Source organism: Chenopodium album, chromosome 4 (assembly GCF_948465745.1).
Source record: "Chenopodium album chromosome 4, dcCheAlbu1.1, whole genome shotgun sequence".
Lineage (NCBI taxonomy): Eukaryota > Viridiplantae > Streptophyta > Magnoliopsida > Caryophyllales > Amaranthaceae > Chenopodium > Chenopodium album.
The window spans coordinates 25,007,981-25,031,491 of record NC_137837.1 but is presented as its reverse complement, the minus strand read 5'-3'; the positions used below and the strand labels follow the sequence as shown (position 1 = coordinate 25,031,491).

Genomic DNA, 23,511 nt, shown 5'->3' with positions numbered 1-23,511 from the left:
GATGAAGAGCCGGTGGTGGGAATTTAAGAAAGTCGGGCCGATCGAGTGTCTTAGCCTACCGAGCGAAAAAAAAAAGAAAAAGTTTTCGCATGGGCTCATCATCTGATGCAGAACCGATGCGAGAAGGATAAGAAATATGGGGGAAGAGGAGATGGTAGATGTGAAGGCTAAGTGCACCTGAGCTAGAAGCATTACACCACCATCACCACTCGTGGTTCACGTCTTTCGAAGCTGCAGCTTCTGCTTCACCTGAGTTGTCTCCTCAATGCGGACTGGAACCGATATTCTGGTGGATAATATAGCAAATCATGCACTTCTCTAAGTGTACTTACTACTACACGGTAATGCCATTCGGGTTGAAAAACGCGGGTGCTACTTACCAACGTGCAGCGACTGCCTTGTTCCATGACGTGATGCATAAAGAAGTTGAAGTATACGTGGACAACATGATCGTAAAATCAAAAGATCGCCCAGGCCATCAAGTAGCCTTAAGAAAATTCTTCGAAAGGCTAAGAAAATACAATATGAGGTTGAACCCATCTAAGTGTTCTTTTGGAGTCACCTCAGGCAAACTTTTTGGTTATGTCATAAGCTCTAGAGGAATAGAGATAGACCCAACCAAGATCAAGGAAATAATTTCAATGCCACCGCCCAAAACCGAGAAGCAGATTCGAGGATTTATTGGCCGGTTGCAATACATAAGCAGGTTCATATCAAAATTGACGACAATATGTGAACCAATCTTTAAAAACCTTAAAAAGAATGTACCAGTGATATGGGATGACGAGTGTCAAAAAGCCTTTGAAAAGATCAAAGTCTATCTTGCAAATCCTCCCGTATTAGCACCAGCACTTCCGGGAATACCTCTTAGGTTGTACTTAACAGTTACAAAAGAGACAATGGGATCCATGCTAGCACAAGAAGTAGAAGTCAAGGAAAACGCGATCTACTATCTAAGCAAGAAAATGCTCGAATATGAAACACGCTATACACCACTTGAGAAATTGTGCCTCGCCTTGGTGTGGGCCACAACCAAGTTAAGACATTACATGCTCGTGCATATAGTCTTCGTAGTTTCCCGACTAGATCCACTCAAGTATTTATTCGAGAAATCTACACTCAACAGGCGTATATCAAGATGGATAGTCAACTTAGCCCAGTTCGATGTAAGGTTAATGCCACAAAAAGCTATCAAAGGATCTGTGGTGTCGGATTTTCTAGCGGACTTTCCAATCGAAGACTCGACGCCAATACACGACAATGAATTTCCAGATGAAGATCTGATGGTCAATGAAGATGATACTTGGACCTTGTACTTCGACGGAGCCTCGAACCAATAGGGATGTGGCGTGGAGTATTACTAGTATCACCCAAAGAAGAGCATGTTCCAATCTCCATAAAGCTTGATTTCGACCTTACCAACAACGCTGCTGAATACGAAGCATGCGTGGTAGGCCTTGAAACAGCCTTGGCATTGGGAGTAAAAAAGTTACGGATATTCGGAGACTCTTCATTGATCATTAATCAAATCTCCAAAAGGTGGAAAGTAAGGAGCGAAAGTCTAGCCCCTTACCAAACCTATCTAGAAACCCTTACTAATCAGTTAGAGAAGGTAGAATACACAAATCTACCTAGAGAAGAAAATCAATTTGCTGATGCCTTAGCAAGACTAGCCTCAATGGTTAGGATTCCTACGGAAATCGAGTAAATGCCTCTAACTATAGAAAAAGGAACAAACCAGCCTATATTCAAGCTATAGAAGATGATGAAGTAATCCAGGACGAAGAAGAAGAAGAAGAACCGTGGTATACGGATATACTCAATTATGTCACCAAAGGAGAATACCCTCCCCATGCTGACAAAAGAGCAAAAAAAACATTAAGACTCTTAGCTTCCCAATACGTACTCATAGACAACGAGCTACACAAAAGGGTACCTAAGGGTCGAGCACTCTTATGTGTAGGAAAAAAGGATGCCCAAAGAGCAATGAGGATAGTCCACGAAGGAATTTGTGGAACTCACGTAAATGGCAAAATGTTAGTCCAAAAGATAATGCGAGAAGGGTACTATTATTGGACTACAATGAATAGGGATTGCCATCAATACGTAAAAAGATGCCCTAAGTGCCAAATCTACGCTAATTTACAACACGTTCCTCCATCTTTGCTCTACACCTACACGTCGCCATGGCCGTTCTCTACATGGGGAATCGACATCATCGGCGAAATCACTCCCCTAGGAACAGGAGGTCACAAATATATCTTAGTGGCAATTGATTACTTCACAAAGTGGGTCGAAGCACAATCATACGCTAAACTCACTGCAAAACATGTAGCACTCTTTATCAAAAGAAATATTATTTGTCGATACGGAGTCCCACATGAAATGATAAGTGACAATGGAACTCACTTTCAAGCCGAATGTGAAGAATTGTTACAGAAATATGGTATTCAACATCATCACTCTTCTCCTTATAGACCTCAGGCAAATGGAGCAGTCGAAGCAGCTAATAAAAATCTAAAGACTATCATCGAGAAAATGACAAAAAATTACAAGGATTGGCCTGACAAACTTCACTTCGCATTGTGGGGTTATCACACGTCAATTCGCACATCAACAGGAAATACGCCATTTTCCTTGGTTTATGGAATGGATACCGTACAAATTGTCTAACTAGAGATTCCATCTTTACGAATCGCATTAGAAAGAAAACTCGATGAAGTTGAATGGACTAGGGCATGATATGAGGAGCTAATTCTAATTGATGAAAAACGACTAGAAGCTCTACATCATACTCAATGTTACCAAACTCGTATGGCTAGGAATTTTAACAAGAAGGTCAAGACAAGAAACATCCAAGTAGGAGACTTGGTGTGAAAAGCATTAAGGAAAAATGTTTTAGATCCAAGAGGAAAATTCAGACCTAATTGGTCGGGACCCTACATTGTCAAAACAATCCTGTCAGGAGGTGCAGCAAAATTAACTGACATGGATGGCAATGAGTTCTCAAACATGACAAATCTTGACCAACTTAAGAAATACTACCCATAATTACTTGAGTAGGACACTCAAGAGAGCTACGTTTGGCCTGATTCCTTAAGAAAGGATACGTAGGCAACCCTTTACGGGTGCGGCCACTTTATTTATTTATTTTTTCAAATATCGCATCCCACACTTAATAAAAAAATTCAACAGAAGATCGACGAAGCATCGGCGTCATAGAAAAAGTTCTAGCGCCAGCCGATGAACATTAGCGCCAAACCACAGCATCCATCGTCTGACGCTGAACTGCCGCAGCGGGCGCCAGTCGCAGAATCGTGTCGCCAATTTACTAAAAAATATCTAAAAATATTTCGGTGTTTTTCGGAAAATTTTCGACTTCCGTACTCGAAAAAATTCATGGAAAATTAATTTTTCGGTTTTCATTGCTTTAATAAAATAAATTTAAAGTAAATAATTTAATTAAAAAGCTGGAATTTCATCAATAAAATAAATTACATTATTGATGGAATTTAAATAAATCTTAAATAAATTAACTTTGAATTTAAAAAAAAAAAAAAAAAGAAAAACCTAAGTTTGATAATTGGAAACTAAGCAATGCTCTTAATCTTTTTTCTCTTTCTTAGCCCTTTTCCAATTCTTGTCTGCGTCTTCTTACTCATCCATAACCTTAGCTAGTAGGCATCCTTTAGAGGACCTACATTAAATCTTTAAATAAATAGTCTCTCCCTTAGCTAGGACCCATGCTTCTTTTCTACCCAAGCTTTCTTTTCTGTGTGTCGGCTTTCCTTTTTCCTTTATCTTTCGCAGTACTTTTCTTCTTAGGCATTGTAGGTGTTTTGAACTCAATTCTTTCACCCAAGCGTTCCTTAACATGAATCACTTTGTCACCTAGACGACTCTTCACATCAGTTTTACTCTGATTTTTCTTCACGTCCTTTGAAGGTTTCTTCAGAAGCCACTTTTTCACATCATTGGGCAAGGAAGGAAGAACCTTTTGGGTAATCACTTCCCATAAAGGTCTAGCGCTCCAATAAGCATCAAATTTGTTTACTTCCTGAGAGACAGGGAAGTCATAGGGACGACGAAGATCACCGGAAGGAATTGTTTGAAGTAGACCATACTGTCTTTTCCCCCTGCAGGAATAATAAAAAGTCATTCGGGACAGGCTTGGATGACGGCAGAAAGGCTGCTTGTTGACACCAACCATCTTTTCTATTTTCCACCAAGGGATGACCCACTTGATGGAAAAATTATAAGACTCGAAGACCTTCTTCCATTCGTGGCGCCCCATCTTAGAGAATCGTTTCTTCCTTCTCACGAAGCAATTTGGAGTATACTTCTCAATATTGTCTGGAGGGCTAATTAATTCCAGTCTTTCCATTAGCCACATCTATAAAAATTTTCAATGCAAATAAAGTATTATTACTATACAAAAATATATTTTTGATTTCTGTAATTAAAAATATTTTTTTCTACCTGTAATAACATTGGAGATCCCCGAAAAGGTGCTTTTGGATTCTTTTTTAATTCATCAAGACTAAGCGTAGTCTCTCCAACTATTAAGGGCATTGGATTTCTCCCGGATTCAATTTGCTATAAAAAAGTAGATATAATTGCTTGACCCTCATTATTTTTACCGCTAGTGAAAAAATATTGATTGAGCATATAAAAGATAAAAGCCCTTCTTCTATAAACATGGAAAGATTTAGAATAAGGTCTATCAAAATAATGGCGAGCAAATTCTTTCAAATTAACTATGCTACCATCTACTATTTTTGATATATCTTTGTCTTTTAAATTGAAGAAGCGTTCAAAATCCTTATAATAATATTCGTTTATTCTAGGAATTACTACAAGATCTAATGCAGGGAAGCCTAAAATAGCACCGAATTCTTCCAGCAAAGGGCTAATTTCATCATACCCCAATCTAAAGCAATGAGTATCTACATCCCAATATTCTAGAGCGGTATGAATAAAATCTAAATCAAGATCTACCCCTTTGACACCATAAATACCCCCAGGTAAAACACATCTAACTCTTTTCTCTCCTTGGCATTCAGACACCAACACCATTCATGAGTGTAGTTGGTAAAACTTTTGGAGACTAGAGACATGTTGTTATCTTTTTTCTAAAAAAGCTAAGAAAATATTTTATTTGCTGAAGTTATGAATAAAATTGGCTGGGGAGGGGGCTATTTATACACAAAATCGGCACAGTTTTAATCCAGGAAGGATTCGGAGTCAGCGCTCATTAGCGCCAGACGCCAAACATTGGCGCCTGACGCCAGAGCCTGGCGCCAAACGCTAAGTGTAGCGCCTAGCGCTACACCAAAACGCGTGGCACCAGCTGGCGCTAACGTGTCTTATCGTACGAGCTTTCCAAAAACCCGCGTTTTTAACCTGATTCGAGTCTGCCAATGACTTTACGGTTTCTTTATCCTTCTTTTATATCTTTTTCTAAAAATTCTTTTATTTCTTCATCTTAATTACTACAACTATTATATTAATTATATTATTTTTCGGATTTTATTTAGCTAACTTCCAAGTTTTTATATATCCAATATTTTTTTACTTTTATTTTTTATTTTTCTTTTTTGGGGGAGAAAGTCGGATACCCTCCATCAATAATAAAAATGACGGAATTTTTGCGCAAAATTAATTTTCACAATTCTTTGCACACACAAACATGCACATAAAAATAATAAAAAATGAAAAACAACGATAAATGATGAATAAACTCATAATAGTATGTACATACAAGCATGTCTAAATAATGAGTCTAATTAAAGGCAAAGTTCTATACAAAGTCAAAATAAAATAATAAAAAGCACAAGAACAAACTACGGCGCCGGGGGATGTACACCCATCATCTCATAAAATTGCGCCGTACGAGGAGTAACCTCTCCACCAGCTCCAGCTCCAGCTCCGGTTTCCTCGGGAGGGGGAAAACTTAGCACAGGACCCGTCCACCCAAGATCAACCTGAGGCTGAGGCTGCAGAGGCTGCTGCGATGACGAGCCGACCTCGTACATCCCACCACCTATAAGAGCCCAGGTAGCCTCTCCCTGGCCTACCGGCGCAGCATGTGCACCCTCAGGTGAAGAGCCTGAGCCCTCTACCGCCTCGGTATGGGCAGCCTCAGATTGACCGCCCCGACCACCCAAACCAATGCGGCGACATCTCGAGCTAGACCTCGTCGGCTCCCTCCGCACCTCAGGTCTCGTGCGGGTACGAGAAGGAATGGGCTGACCCTGCAAAAGAAACTAAGATCATAAACATGCAAAATAGAAGCGGTAATGCAAAAACATAAGAAGGGAAGCTACCTCCTGAATGGCGTCGTCTCGAAGGCATGTAGCCACATTCCTCATCAGGATGAGCTGGCTCCGAAAGGCATCTATACATCGTGCCATCGCCGTGACCACCTCGCGCGAAAACTATCAGGAAAATAAAGTCAGTAAACATGCATAACATATATGGACAAAAGTTGCAAATAAACAAGCTTACCCGAGTCTGGTGATGACGAGGAATCGACCGCTCCACAAAGCGCTCGCCCTCAGGAGCCGGAGGAATCATCTCCTCAATCGGCCCGTATGTCCCCTAATAGTGGATGGACGTACAAGGTGGCACGAACTCAGCAGGCCCACCCTGACAAAGCAAATCAAAATCAGTAAAGCATTACTTGGGGGCTACTTAACGAAAGATAAAAGCTGGAAATCATACCTCCAGATCCTCAGCAAATACATGAACTGGAGCTAACAACGGCAGTATCTCCTCCTCATAGCACCGCCCAAAGATCGTGTAAGATCGCTAGGGGGTACCAGCTCCCTCTAACATGGTCACCAACCTCGCGGCATTAAACATATGACGCGGTGGAGGAGCAGGAACGACAAAGGTATCTGAGGAATGCTGAATAGCAACTCTCTCCCCAAGATACGCGACCGCTCCATAGGTCCCCAAGAAATACGACGCTCAGCAGAATACTGCGCGGCTAGCCCAGAGACTGCCAAGTCGACCCACGGTCGGTACAGCACATCAGACTCCTACAAAGAATGTCTATTAGACAAGAATCTATCGAAGGTATCACAAAAATATGTAAAGAACCATACCGAGATGATCCAATCTCGGACATAAGCAGTGGACATCCCCACACGGCGGCTGCCCCAGGAAGCACTTATTGGAAACCTGCGCGGCGACGGTCTCGCCGGCGCAGCTAAGGGAAAGTACTCGTAGAACCAGATCTACAAAAGGCAAAAATTATCAGCGAGTGCTAACTAAAATTTAGAGCTAAACTTTACAGGAAATAAAGTATACCTCTACGACCCTCCAAAAGCCCGAGAAAGCAACGTTCCCCGTGAAGGACCGATGTCGACATGAGTCCCGCAACGCTCGAATGAAGTCAGCATAGGCCAAGCTGGCCCAATCTTAAGTCCCGATCCGGTGTAGATCACGGACAGCAGGAAGGTAGTAAAGCAGCGCCCTACTACCCTTGTCAGGGGAGAATGTCCCTGACAGCAAGATAATTGTAAAGATGCACACCCGTTGCTCTCGGGTAGTCGCACCATCATCAAAAGCCGCTGCTAGAGTCAAGCGGTGAATCCCCTTCGCACTGAACTGAGTGGACTCCACCTCAGCTCGAGCCCGAACAACAATCAGACCCAACAGCTCCTCGACCTCGGGAGAAAAGACGCTGATCTTGCTGTCGAACGGCAGCGCCACAGAGCTAAACTCCAGTCCCGTAATGATACTGAAGTCGGTCGGGATGACCATCATCTCACCCCAAGGGAAGTGGAAAGTGTTGGTGATGTCCCAAAAGAACTCCATCAGAGCACGGACTACATGGTGACCCCCGCTAGAGGCAATCATGGCTTCCGAGGTCTCAAACAGTGCAGTTAGTCTGCAAGACTCCCATAGAAGTCTCGTCTCGTCGTCATTGGCGATGTACATCTTGTACAGGTCGCCTAAACCGTCGCAACCGGAACCATGACAACGTGTCCTCCCAACTGTGATGCCCCGTCTCACCCTCTCAGAGATGTGGTGGACGGGAAAAAGTACAAAGTCCGCTCATCCCACTCAGGAAGTCGGCCGAGCAAAGTGGACGGATTAGCGTCGTCCTCTACAGGCTCATGCTCCCGTCGAACGTCTCGGGACCGTGAACCAGAGCCTCACTGTCTAGCCATGCTACATTGTGCGGAATCATCATAAATTAAGGTTCTATGGTATCTAAGGTTCGCCTAGCCGCATGATACTATGTTCGCAAAAAACCAGAGTACGTAGTACTAAAACAGAGCACAGATTTAAATTGAGCATATACGGCATTTTTCCAGCAATCAAACAATTTCTTGCAATACTATACTAATTATTGTGACAAATTGGACAAGAATTGCTAGCAAAAATATCATGAACAAGCCACATTGTCTTCCCAACCTTAAGAGGTCCAACAATGGTGATTTGTTCGTTTCTTCACCAAATTGAGTCAAACAAGTCTCAAATTACTCCCAAAGCAATATATAAACATAATCAAGCAACTTCATGGCATAAAATTAGACAAACAAAGAGAATTTAGCAATCTAAATTTCGAATTTTCAAGAAATTCATCAACAAATGCATGCGAAATTCGTTAAAATCGGTGTGAGTTTGGAGGAAACTTACATAGATCGCGAAAATGGATGGAATAAGCTTTGATTTGCAACAAATTTGAGCAAATTTGGTTGAGAAACGAGCAAGAACGAATCAAATGAAGTTCTGAGAATTTCTCGAGCAGAAACGCGAGCAACAGCAGCGGAAATGAAGAAGAGAAGGGTATTTAGGGAAAACCCGACTCTAGCGCCAAGCGTTAGACCTTGGCGTCAGTCAATAAGTCTTAGCGTCTGGCGCTAGTACCAGTGTATGGCGCTACAACCAAATATGCGGCGCTAGAAACATTTCAGCGGCGCCAGACTTCTCAGCCACTAAGTACGGTTGTTCCAACCTTTTGCAATATATTTTGGGTTCCTTGGTACGCCAGTTAGCCCCTCTAAGCAATTTGACACGATTTTAGTAATTGGCTTGATTACAATTACATAAAGTGATCGACCTGATGAAAGATCGTCTCACATAGCTTAAAGCGCCTAAGCATTGGCTCATCGCAAAAAGCAGCGACATATTGGTTCATTCAGCAAAGCACCGACATACTGGTTCATTCAGCGAAAGGCACCGACATACAGGTTCAAAAGCAGCAGAGGTGCCGACGTATAGGCATAACGGAAACAAAGTTCAAGCGAACTTGTAAAGATCGACAAGCGTAGGTCTTCGGTAATTTTCTTTGGAAAATTGTCGCAACAAATGAGGATAGCTTCAAGCGAGGATATCTTCGGCAGCGTTCCCTAGCTTGCGGAGAGTTGTCACAAACAACTGGAGGTCGTTTCAAGCGAAGCAATCTTCGATGGGGTTCTCTAGCTTGTAGACATCTATCATAGCGGAATTAGAGGCGGTTACAAGCGTGGTAGTCTTCAGGCGACATTCTCTAGCTTGCAGGAGGTCGTAAAAAATACAAAAAAACATAATACAGCAGCAGATCCATTACTTTTAGAGACGTGTGCTCGACGTTGCAAGATACTCGTTTCTTAACTCTTTTATCTATTTAACTAACGCTAGTTTGCAGGTATCGGCGTTACAAGAGTGATTTAGAATCGCAGAACATTCTGAATCATTCTCTGTCCCTATCGATAGTTTGACTTTTGTTTTCGAAACACGCGTTTCTCCAAACTCAGTCAAAGTGGGGGCTTCTGTAGACACCCATTTGTGTCTCCCCAAAACCAAACCCGGTGATGAGTACCTTTCACGTCGAATCATAATCGAATGAAGTGAAAGTGTAGAAAGTCTAGTGTTGCGGATAGATTTATCATTCCTAATGCAATTAGGAATGGTTTTAGTCTTCTAGATTCTTCTAGAAGATTCTTTTCATTCCTAATTCAATTAGCATTGATAAATTGACTTTTGTTGACTTTTTAGAGTTTTAATCAGAATAAAAGAATGTTTTTGAGGAAAATACCATTTTATCCTCCTGTACGGTTAATTTCTATCTGATTTTAGAAAACGCGTCAAAAATTTAATTAGCGCCAAACGCCAGTCATTAGCGCCAGGCGCTAAGCCTGGCGCCTGGCGCTAGCGTTAGCGCCTGGCGCTAATGTCAGCGTCTAGCGCTAACCTCTTTTTTCGCGTCAGAACTCTGGTTCGATTTCCTATCTTTTTGGCTGATTTTCTCTATAATTAGCCTCCTAAAAACTCCGTTTTGATTCATCTACAATCTACAATCTACAATCATCACTTTGTCTGAGCTAAAGCTTCTTTCTCTCTCTTTTCTAAACCTACCCTCTTTTTACAAAATTCCGCATTCACAAGACCTAGATACACCTAGCATTATTCAAAGTTGCCTTCGCCCTAGACGTGAAAGAAATAGGTACGAGGCATTCAAGTAAGTATTTTAATTGTTTACATTGTTATTATGATATAGAAATCATGCTTAGGTTGTTATTATGATTCCTAGTATCATGTCTAGGGTAACTTTATTATCAAGTATGATTAAAAGTATGTTGCCTTTTATGTTCTTCCTAATATTCATGTTAGTATCATGTTAGGGTTAATTTGATTATAATTTAAGTGATCGCCAATAATAGATTTATTTGTGCATTAATATTCAACCAACATAGATAAACAGGTTTAGGGTAATCCTATTGGTTGCATGTTAGTCAGAAAGCGCACATGAATACAATCAGAATAAAGTAGAGGCCTATCATTACAGCAAGTTCAATCTCTTTTAGGTTGGATTTGTACCTTCATCCCCGAACTACCAGTCATGGTTCAAGACCTATTGGATTTAACGATCTCTTGGATCGTTAAGGGGTGTAACCTTCACCCTGTTAACGGTTTACAAGTTCCTAAAACTTGTTGGCGACTCTTTTGCTCTATCTTCTTTCCCTTTGGACGCCACCATACTTAAGTGTATGATCACAGTGGGGTTCAAGCTAGGGGTAATGCTTGAAATATTCCCTACAGTAGCCGATCCACTTACTAAAACTTTGTCTCAAGTGAAGCACAAAAAACACGTTGAGGCAATGGGAATCAAGCACATTGGAAACTGGCTTTGATTCCTTATTTTAGTGTTTTAATTAAATTTAGGACAATATTGATGTAAAACACTATGATGAACCATTCAGTTTTGGAGTAATTAAATTTTCATGCAATTTAAATCACTCCGTTTAGATTTAATTGTGGTTTAGAATTAAATAATGAGTCCATTCGATTTAAAGAATATTCAAAATAGGGTATCAAGACCAGTCTTGATAAGGAAACACCTATTAAGTGAACTTTGAATATTGTAATCGAAAATTATCCCTAATCGAGGTCATTTAAACAATGAACGATTAATGACCAGTTGAGATTAGTGTGTAGTTTGATTTATAGCACCGTTTCATGTGCTACAAGGACATGATTGTAATGAATCATTTTCACAGGTATTGGTTTAGAACCATACTGGATCGACATATGAGAATACTTTAAGAGATTCAAAATCTTCATAATTATATTTGTCATTATTGCTATCGGAACTCTTTTCCTTGATCATGAGTATTGTTAGGGGTCTTGTTTGAGTACTAGTCCGTTTTTTATGTCGGTCAAACGTTTGTCGTAACTGGGGATTATAACGACGACTATCAGGCGGCTAGGTCCTCTTAGTAAGAGAAGCTACATTACAAGGCTGGGAATGTCCACCTACTAATAATAGGGAACATGTCTTGTTGTTTACAAGGCCTCTCGAAGAGCGAGACTGTGAAAATGCATGGTCGTGCTCTGATGGATTTTAGAAATCATTTGCTTATTGATAGTCAAACTCGGATTTCGAGAAACACTTCTGGACGTAACAGGAATGACAAATAATCTTACCCTGTAGTTCATGAAGAGACATGAAGAGACATAGGAAAGGGGTTATACACTGAATGCGCACTTGTCCGGAAGGACAAGTGGGAGATTGGAAGGAATGGTGTCCTTTGAACAAGTGTATTATTCTGATAGTGGGTTCAGAAGTATTAGAAAGCTAATATTTCAGTAAGGTCAAGTGATCGAAATGCCTAGGTGGAGGCCGCTTTCGATCAGTAATATTAATGTATAATTAATATAACAGCTTAATCTTGACTGAACCCTTCGTGTCACACCCAAGCAATTAACAAACCGACTCGATGAATTAATTCGGAAGAAATTAATGAGTCGCCCAAGTATTAAATATTTAGACGTCGGAAATTCGAGCTTAGAGCGTCGGAAGTCGAGTCAAAATAGTAAATGACGAGACGCGCAAATAATAATAAATCGACAACATTTCAAAAAATACCCCTAGCATCGGAATGCACCGAGCATCCTAGTGCTAGGGGAATAAGGTGTGGCATGGTGGCTAGCATGCGCACCAAGCCGAGCCTAAGGCTGGCTGGTGCATGCTAGCAGCCAAAGGCAGCCACGGCCGCAAGCAGCAGCAGCAGCCAACATAAGGTGTGCGTGGCTTCTTGGCCGCAGGCAGCAGCAGCCCGCACACGCGTGCGAGGCTTGCTAGGTGCGAGAAGCAGCAGCCCGCATCACCTTGGTGCGGGTAGCTGGGCCGTGGGATAAGGGGAAGCATGTGAAGGGAGGCTTTAAGTGTGAGGGACATATGGCACAAGGAGAGTATGGAGTGGGGAGCAAGTATGGTCCTCTATTCTCCAAGTGGTCCTCACCTCCCTTTACATGTATTAGTGACACTTGTAGATTTATTATTAGTTTTCTTATTTATTTTATTTTAGCTTTAAAATAAATTATGGAGTTTCATGCTCCCACATTTATGGGATAGAAATTCCATTCTTACTCTTCCCTATAAATACCCACCTTGGGTTTTTGGGAAGGGTGCTTGAGTAGGAGTTCAATAGAGCATTGCATTTGCAAAAACTCTTAAACTCATATAATACTCAGGTTTTGGTCTAACCTCGCTAACCTCGAGGTAACGGACCTAAAAGTCGGTAGTTGTTTTTACGGGTGGATCTCCGTCGGAGGCTCTCGTGTTTTCGGGGCTAAGCTTTTCAAGTAAGAGCCCAATTGGTGGGGCGAAGCACGCGACAAGGTATTTTTGCTATTTTGCCTTTTTGTGTTTATTTTATGTATTAGTGATATTATTTATTGCGAGCGTGATCCTTGGCTCGGGTTTTTTCCGCGGTGAGTGGGACTCACCAAACCCTAACACTTTTCCCCACCACGAACAATCTCCTCCTTCCTTTCTCCACCAAACACCCGACCTATCAAGCTAAAACCCCCATACCGCCCCTCCCCCACTCCCAAAACCCTAGCTGTTGTGGGTTTCGAGGGTAGTGGAGGCGCGATTTGGGGGTTTCAAGGTGTTTAGGTCGAATTTTTAGGGTTTCAACGGGTGTGATTCGAATTTGGGGTTTCGTGTATGGTGCTTAATTAAAGGGGAAGTGAGGCAACGAAATTGGGAAGGGAAGGGAAGGTGCCCGCCTGAGGTTGGGGATGGTGGCGATGCCGATGCCGGAACAGGGGATGGGGGACTGAGTTCGTGCAAGAGAAGTGAGTTTGTGGGCCAGTGAAGGTTTTGAGTAGGGTTCGCCGGCTTAGGGTTCGCGCTTTGGCCGGTGGGGTTTCATCGATAAGGGTTCTGGCAGGTAGATGGTGGTTGGTGGGTGGGTGTGAGGGGGATAGAGTGGTGGCTGGGTGGTGTGGGGAGGAGGGTGGGTGGGTTTTATTTTTTTTAATTACAATAAAATTATTTTATCGAAAATAAAAAATTAAGTGTTATAATATTTTTTTTTTTGGAAACTAAATGTTAAATCAGTTTTAATTAAAATTTTAAATTTTGAATTTTTTTTTTATATTTAAAGCAATGGCATGATGACACATGTCATGTTAACCTATTTAGCAGGTAGAAGTCTTTTTTCCTTTTAAAAATAAATGGAGGTCAAAGGTTGAATTATTAAGGTATAATCGAAAGATTGTATTATTAAAAAAGAATCGGTTAAAGATATGGCCGAAATAGTGGAACGGTGTCAGTTTTGAATAGAGTTTTGTATTTCTTTTATATCTTTTTCGTTATAGCTCGGAATTAATATTATAATATATCTTTAAAAAGAAAATTTCAACAGCTATACAACCATATAAGATTTGGATAAAAAATTTGAGGCTGGAAAATCATATCTGACTATCTTTGAACATCTTTCAATTCAAATAGAATTAGGACATTAAAAAAGAGGAGTTTTATTCAATTTTAAACTCAATCTTATATTTTAAAAAAGGATAATTAAGATCTTTAAGAAACTTATAAAAACTTCTAATTAATCTTAATTGTTTTAGGAATGAGATTAAGATTAAATCCTTTGGACCCTCCACATGATCACTGGGTCATAGGTAAGGTGTGCTTAGGTTCGGTTTGGGCGTAGTTTAGTATTTTGGCCGCATATTCTTAGGTGCACACTCATGCACCTAGAAATAGGTGTAACAACAACACAATATGAACATTAGCTTTTCAAAAAGTGAATATTAGCTTTATTCTCTTCTGTTTTTCTCCTTCATTTCAAATTTTCTCTCCTCTATTTTTTATTTATTTTATTTTTCCCCCTTTTTTACACTTTTTTAATTGAATTTGTTTCTTAAAACATGAAAGTAGTTATTATGTATGAATTTTGGTGTGAATTTCGATTTTCTGCTTAATTTCGATTGATTAAGGTTTATATGAATCTTTGAATTCACATATTTTATTTATATGATTTTCTTAATTTCGATTGACTCAATATTTGAATTCACAAATTTTGTTCATATAAATCTCACTACTACAAAAGGAGCCTTTTTTCGAAGCTTTTGGCTCGACGCCTAGGCTGGGGCATCAACAACAAATTTAATGATTCCGCGTGTCCACGACGCTTTTTAATGTCCAAAGTAATTTTAGACATTTTTAAGCGTTGAGGAACACAAACATGTGCCCCGCACATGTACTCAATCAGGAACCCACGCGATCATAATACCGCTTAAAATCACAAAACCCCAAACTCATCATATTCTTTACCATAACTATTCTGTATTTTTTTCTTCATTCGATCGACATTCTACGCAGAGATTCATGGAGTTATGGCCTAGATTTCGAATTGAGATCTTCTTCCTCCTTGCATTTCTCAAATTCTATCACAATAATTTACATATCTTGCCAAAAATTACTTTCTTTCTCTTAGATCTGATTGTTTGCATTGAAAATTGATTTGCGACATCTACTGCTCTTGTTCTCTTCACAGGTTACATTTCTACATCACTCTTTGTTGAATTTTAATTTTTAGTAGTACTTCTTTCATTTTTTGTGTGAGTTAATTGATACTTGCAAGTTGCAATTACCCAATTTCACATGTTTCAATACCCTAGGTTATAAATCTTGTTAATTTACTATTTCTTCAATTAAAACTCTTAGATTCTAGATTTTTTTTTTTATAAATTCGTAGATTGCAAAGTTTAGATCTTTAATATTACGGTATGAAAAATTCGACATTGAATTTTATTGTTTATTAGAGTAAAAAAATAAAATAAAAATCATTAGCCCAACAACAGTGGATTTCAAATTGTGAATCTTGAAGATTATACAATGTGAGGCATCAACATTAGCCCAACAACAGTGGCGATCAACAAAAGAATCTTCAAGTACACATGATTTTTTTTTTAATTAGGGCCACAAGAAGCAAATTAGTAGTTGAATAAGTACTTATTTGTGAAATATGTTATGAAATTTAATGCTAAAATCATTGTTTGTTGACTAAGTGCATCATGATGAATGGATAGTGGGAGCTACTGTTGGTTTTTAGCACAAGCCATATTATCTTGTTATTTTTTATTTTAATGTGAATAATTATTTTTTAAATTACACTTTTTTTGTTGAGAATTCATTCTAATTCATCAGTATTTCATAGTCTAAGGTTAATTTCTTCCTATTCCTATCTCTCTGCCGGCTATGTTTTGTTTGTGGTTAGGTCCATGTTTCAATATTTTATAAATTAGAGAAATCATTTTATTATAGAAACGAGTTAGCAAAAATTGAATTTTGATTAATATTTACACTCTTCAACTGAATTGGAAGTTATGTTAAGTTATATGCTGAAAGAATTTTGGTGTGAGCCCTGCGGCCTTAGAGTGCCTGTAGATATGGAATATCATGAATATTGTTCAATGTTGGGACTATTTAGGTTCTGTATTATAATTGAATGGATAAATGAGAAGGATAGATTTATATCTCGGTCCTCTCGGCACATTTGTGAATTAGGTGATAATAATTATTGTTTTATATGAAAAGTTTGGTCTTATAGTTTAAGTATTTTATTTCTGGTGCTGCCTGGATTCTTCTCTTCCATCTATGCAAGAGGAGTTTAAGTGAAATGTGTTCCCTCTATACAAGTTTATGAAAATGCCTGAAAGAGAAAATTTTTGAGTGCTTGTAGTTTGTTGTTCTGAGTACTTGTAGTGATGGAAATATCAGAGAATATTAGGTGCTTAAGTACTTGTAGTTTAATATTCAGAGAGCTAAACACCCATTTCAATGCATGATATTTCTATGGGGTGCAATAATTGGTTATATATACTTTGATTACATAGAAATTTACTACTACATACATTATGATATTTAGTATATCTTCCTATTGACATTTTATCTCCTGGCCTTTTTAGAGTGTATGTTTTTGCTAGTAAATGTTCCTCCAAAATCTATTAAGTAGTCTGTTTTTTTTTTTTTTTTTTGGCATATTGATTAGGATTTTCCCCCTTCATGTGAGATGCGACTCTACGAGTTTGCATTGGATTTGAGAAAAGCAAAGCTAAGATTTAATGTTTATGGTGTAAAGTCGAACATGTTGACAAAGCCCACTTTCTTGGAGAGTGGGTAAATATCATTGCACACTCTTTTTTGTTTAGTTAAGAAATGAGTTGAAGACTATTTATTATCAACTTCAAAGAAATACTCCATGCACACAATCAATTATTTAGTGGCTTTTAATTTTTTTGTTCACGAGGTTATGTTTATTTAGCTAGTAATTGAAAATTCTAGTGTAAGAACCAAAACCTTAATTGGGTCTTAATCCCTAGCTCTTTGCAATATGACACCCCTTTGTGTAATCAAAGAGATCTTTCATGTTTGTCAGAGATAATTAGGAAGAGTTTAATTTTTTTAATTATTTGATTTCAATTGAATCTTCTATCTTAATATCAAGGAATTAATTTTGTAAACTAATTCCATTTTTCGAGATTTAATAGGGACTGTGATTAAGAGGGTGTGAAGAAGATTTTTCTACACTTGCTGCTTTTTTGCTAATTTGGTGCCTACAGCCTACCTGATCTCCTTGCTGCTCTTGTCTTGCTGACATAGCAGCCACATTGGCAATCTCATGGCAAGTGACTAGGCAAAAGGTTGGGAGTTGCAGGTACGTATGTATTATTTCTTCTGTTATTAATTATTACTTATTTGAGCTGATTCGTAGCATTGGTATTCCCAGGCAGGGCAAAAGAATATAGAGAGTAAAAGGGGAGCAAATAGTATTGGTTTGTTGTAGAAATGCTCCTAGCAGCCTGATGTTTAGAGCTAATTTGATGCTTAGTTCAGGTTTTGGTTTGTAAAGTGCATGTTTTGGTACATATCATCCTTATTTCATGCTTGTTGCTGGTTTGAGTGTTTTATTTTTGCTGCTGGCCTCATCTCTGCCATCACAATCTTTCTCTGGTGTTTAATTTAGCTCTGGTTTTCATGCTGATTTAGACTATATGTTCCTCGGGACTTTAATTTTTCTTAAAAGATAAAATTACCAAGGTATTGGAGGAGGAGTCCTGCCGCTCTCCTTAAACTGAGATGTCATACATTTTTTAGCCTATCGAGTCATAAATACTGGAAAAATGATGTCTTAGCTTGCATACAGATCAAATGGTTGAGGATACTAATGCATTGATACTCACTTTTGGATGTTGTCGTCTGGGGGTAAGAAATCAAAGATTTTATGCTTTGGTGAAACCATTTTTAGATTGCTGCTATTGATTAATATCTGTCTGATGAATCTACATTTGAGGAGATTGATTATGCATTGTTGATTAAAACTCAAGTTATAGATTCTTGAAGTTTTCTTTGTCTGGTTTTTCTGATACTTCTTTTCAGAGATTTTTGATGTCGTTTATTGCGATAACTGATGGTTTCATAGTTTTTTTTTTAATGTGTCTTGTTTTGGTTTGCTATGCTGATTTATGGTATCATTTTCTTGTTGTGATTTATTGAAGTATGCTTTCAGAAAGGAGTTATTTTTGTATGACTTATATTCTGACATAAATACTAATTGTTTTTTTTTTCAATTCGAAACTTATCCTTTTCATGCCTTATACAGGTGAGTGGTCCCGGAGCTGATATAGATGCTTTATGTGTGGGGCCATCATATATCAACCGAGATGTAAGTGGTGGTCTTAATTTGCGAGATTTGTTCAATTTCATTAAATTTGCTCCGGGTTTTAGCTTCTAATTTTTTTTCTACCTTGTGCTCAATAGGAGGATTTCTTTTACATTTTCCATGATATTCTAGCACAATTGGTGGAAGTGACCGAGCTTCAACCAATTCCTGATGCGCATGTACCTGTGATGAAATTTAAGTTTGATGGGATCTCTATTGCTCTTCTTTATGCTAGTGTTTCCTTCTTGGGTGATCCTGAAGTAAGTAGTACTTGATTTTTTCACACTATAATTGGTTTAATTTTTTGTGGACTTTACATGGCTCTTATTGTGAAGTATATTTTTTCTATCCTTTTTAGTTGTCCTCATGCTTTTGCTTAAGGAGTTAAAAATGATGAGGTAGTGCTTGTTTTGATGCCATCCCCCTTATTTTGTAGTCAGCACTATTGAAGTTTGTAGCATGTAATTTCATAATATCTTGCGGGACTGCATTTTTTTTAGCAAAGGGCAGTAGCAGTGTCTCTTTTGGGGTTGTTAGTTATAGACCTTACAGTATCCTATTCCAATACTAGCTGCATCTTCTTTCTTCTAGTAACATTTGATCTTCTATTGTGTACTTAGAGGATCTATTATATATATTGCTGGAGAATCGTACATTGATAGTATTGTGATTGTTTTCTTTTCCTGTAAGTTATTATTATTAATAGTGTGACTCCAACATATAATTAAAATGAGCATTGTTGCAGGACTTGGATATGTTTCGGTTCTATACAATGTTGACGAAGTTGTTGTCTTCCAGAATTAATTCTACGCTACATGCAGGTAAGTGTGTTATGGTACTAGTAGCCACTCAAATTTTCTGTCATTTGAATGTGAAGGGCTAAATGTGCCTATTGTTTGTAATCAGTAGATCCTGAACTCCACTTGTAACTATGTTTGCAGGTGTCTGTATCATTAGTGGATTTGTTTGAGATTCTGTCATTTAGATTCACTTGTTGATGTATTGATCAATGCATATGCTTTAATGTGTTGCAGGGTCAAAAGATTATGTAGACATCCATGTATGAATGCCAAGAACCGGTAGAAAAAGGCTGACAACTATCACTGCAATATTTCAAGGACGAAAGAAAGATATATTTAAGCTCTTTAAAGATTTCAATTAGTGATTCGGAATTTGTTACATACACTACAACTAGTCACGAATGAATTCTAAGTTTCAATTATAATTGTTGTTATAGAAACTCATTACTATGAGATATTGTATATATGCTATAATATATTTATATATGCAATATAAAAATTTTGGTATAATTTTGTTGTACTTAATTTTTTTTGGTAATATATATTAGTATACTAGAAATTATTGTCAGTGAATGAAATATTTTATTATTTTTGATATTTTTTAAAAAGAATATGGACAAGATAAAGCGTCCCCAAATTAGAAAACGTGGACAGGAAAAGCGTCGCCAAAATGTTAGATAACAAATGTATGAAAATCTGGACATAGAAAAGCGTCACCAATCCTAAAATTCTTGACTACAAAAAGTGTCGCCAAAGTTAAGAAAGCGCGCCAGCTGTTGCAAGTTGCGACGCTTCGTATAAAAATTTAGACACAATAAAGCGTCGAGATTCGCGACGCTTTTTGATGTCCTACAAAATTTTCGACTCACTTATTCTCGACGCTTTTTAGAAGCGTCGAGAGAAAATATTGCGACGCTTTTTAGTGTCGAAAATAAGGCTAAAAAGCGTCTAAAAAGCACGCCTTTTGTAGTAGTGTCTTTGAATTCACAAATTTTGTTCTTAATATTCCCCCCCCCCTTTTTTTTTTTACACTTATTTGATTGAATTTGCTTTATTTTGTTTATATGATTTTCTTAATTCTAATGAATTGAATTTTATATGATTTTATGCATTTTTTTTAATCAATGAACATAATCATGCAAATAATGAACATATGCATAGGTTCCCTTATATGTGAACATTAATTAGCTTTTCAGAAAGTGAACATAGGCATAAAAAAATATAAACTTATGCATTTTAGAAAGTGAACATAACAATTCAAAATATGAATGTAAGCATTGGTTTCCTTAAAGTGAATATAAGCATTTAAAAGGTGAACATATATGTAAAAAATATGAACATAAACATTTAAGAAAGACAACTTATGCATAAACAAATTTAATTAATATTTCATGAACAACACATATTTACATTATGAATGTTTGAAATTATATATGAATATACAAAATATTATTATGAATATAATGCATTTAATTATGAACATAAAAATTTTAAGAAATAAAAAATAGTATGATTATGAAACATATGCATTATAAGTATTAACTGATCATTTTTTTACATGTTCATTTTTTTTTATTAAATGTTCATTTTTTTTTATTAAATGTTCATTTTTTCATGTTCATATTTTTTTTACCAAATTTTCATTTTGTAGAGCATAGGGTTGATTTTGGCGGATCGCGAATATGTTGTTTGGGTTATTGATTTGGGCCACGCGTTTTGGGCATTCCCCTGTTGCACCTATAATAGATGCATAAGTATGCAGCTATGACCTATTGTATTTTGGCCATAACTTATTCGTTATAACTCGGTGGGCTTATAATATATTGCTGGGAAGCTCTTTTCAAGAACTATCCAAATATTTAATTATTGGACCCAGATTATGGACCAAATTAAACTAGTATAAAAGGACACAAAATGAATTATTATAGGTTTAAAGGCACGAAAAGAGGAAAATAAGTTATGGTTTGGGGAAACGGCCAAGGAATTGGGTTGGTTTATGAAATGTATTGGGATTGAATATGGATTTAAGCACTCCAAGATTAAATACTTAACCCGACCAATAATGGTAGTGAAAGGTTGTTCATCATCGGGTTTGGTTTTGGGGAGACATTTTTAGGTGTCTACAGGTTCTAAAATAATAAATAATGAAATAATAAAGCTAGCTAAAGAGTATATAATAAATCTAAAAGATAAGATAAAATAAGGAAAGTAAACAAATTTAAACCGCCTCTATTCGTCCAGGCTAAGCGTGTTGCACACGGCATGCATGTGCCTCTTCATATTGTAGATTCAGCCGCTAAGATTCACAACTTTCCAACGAGACATGGGAGTGTAGAATTCCGACATGAGTGGTCTCATTCGATGGCATGGTCGTGCCTCATTTTGGCATGGGTGTGCCTTATTGGGCACATCATACTTGATGGTGAATAGGCATTCTTGCATTCAACATGGGTGTCCTCCATTTGCGCCACTCTCCTTCTCTCTTTCCTTTATCTCTCTTCTCACGCTTCTCCTCCGTTCTCCTTCTCTTTCCTCATGCTTTTCCTCTATTCTCCTTCTCTTTCCTCTTTTCTTCCCTTCTTCTCCTTCTCTTTCTTTTTCTCTTTCCCTTTCCTCTTCTAATCTGCCTAAAAAATTTCCAGCAACTTTGGTGGTTTGAACGAGTCCGATTTCTTTCCTCTTCTCTTCTTGCAAATTTTGGGCAACGTCGATGTTGTAGTCAAGTCTAGAACTTCTCCCTCGTGATCTCTATTTCTCTTGGTTCGATGCTTTGGTGGTGGTGTTAAACAAGTTAATGGTTTTTAAGGTCAAATTCAACCATGAAAACTTTATCACTAGGCGTTTCATGGTCTAATTTGGTTTTATTAAACAAAATTCGAGGTGAAATTCGAAGTCATTCGAGGTTTGGTATGTTTTCGTGATTTTTGGTTGATTTTTGTGGTTTGTTTTGGTTTGGGTTTTATTTGATGTTAGTTATTCGGTTGATTTGATTTTGTTTGTTTTTTGTTAGATTTTTATAGTTCGTTGATTCGAACGTTGATTTTTTTTTTTTTTTTTTTTTGTTATTTTTTGGTTTGATATTCGTTAATTTTAGTGGCTTTAATTTTGTTTGATTTTCATGTTCGGATTTTCGTTAATTTTATTTAGAGTGGAGTTATCAGCTTTTGTGCAGTGGTAGCTGATTGGGGTTTTCGGGGTGAAGTGATAGGAATCCGTGGTGCCTCGGTGGGATTTATGAGGTGGCTAGAGTTTTTGTGGTGGCTGGTGGAGTTCAGTGGAGGTGGTGTTTTCGAGGTCACTGGGTGGTGTATTCGGGGGTGGTTGGTAGTTTTTTAGGGTGGGCAGTGCGGGTGGGTAAAGGTGCATTGGGGAGGAAGTGGTGGTGGGACTGGTTGTGAAATACATCAGTACAGGAAGTGGGTGCTTTTTTTTGTTTTTTATTTATACTTTTAGAAGTTTGAGCATAAACTAAGGACCTTAACTTTTACCTTTTTCACCGTTAAGGACCTCTTATTTTTATTTTCACCATTAAGGTCATATTGACACTTTTTTGGTAAATCTTAACCATACTACTTAAGGGTTCGTTTGACATTGTTGTAGTTTTTTGTTTTTTGGTTTTTTGTTTTTTAAATGTATAGGATATATATATATATGCCCCATAATGAATCAAAAATCATCATGATAATTTTGAAAACTGACAATAGAAAAGTGGAAACACTTTTTTTTTTTGTTTCCTGTTTTTGGTTTCCAAAAAAAAGGAAACTGAAAACAAAAAATGATGTCAAATAAGCCCTAAATTAATGGGTCCCTTTCGGTTAAACTTTAATACTTTTTACTAGGTTAAATCCCGTGCAATGCACGGTTGTTAAATCTTTTTACAATTTTATTATAGATTTTTTAATATAATGACGTGAGTATTAAAAAATATAGAGTATATTAAAAATAAAAGCATGCAAGAGAAAATATATAAAAAAAAAAACATGTAATAGTTATAAACTTATAATGGATAGTTTAATCTTTTAGGAAAAGATTTATATTTTATATAAAACAAATTATGTCATAATTTAGATATAATTTTTTTTTCCTTAAGTAACAATAATTTTTTTAGAAGGTACTTTTGGCGGGAAATTTTTTAATAATACATTGACAAGTGTGTCTCAAAATTCGCTTTTAGTAGTATGTAATTGATTGATGATTTTTTTTCCTTAAGTAACAATAATTTTTCTAAAAGGTACTTTTGGCGGGAAATT

General features: G+C 37.6%; 1 long non-coding RNA gene across 1 annotated transcript; it reads left to right on the top strand.

Moving 5' to 3' along the window:
* The first annotated feature begins 15,052 nt into the window (after window positions 1–15,052).
* On the top strand, window positions 15,053–19,754 carry LOC145626864 (uncharacterized). The gene is made up of 6 exons (XR_014111123.1): window positions 15,053–15,293; window positions 17,290–17,456; window positions 18,402–18,464; window positions 18,560–18,721; window positions 19,207–19,282; window positions 19,496–19,754. It is a non-coding gene; the product is annotated as an uncharacterized LOC145626864 (long non-coding RNA).
* Window positions 19,755–23,511: the final 3,757 nt, after the last annotated feature.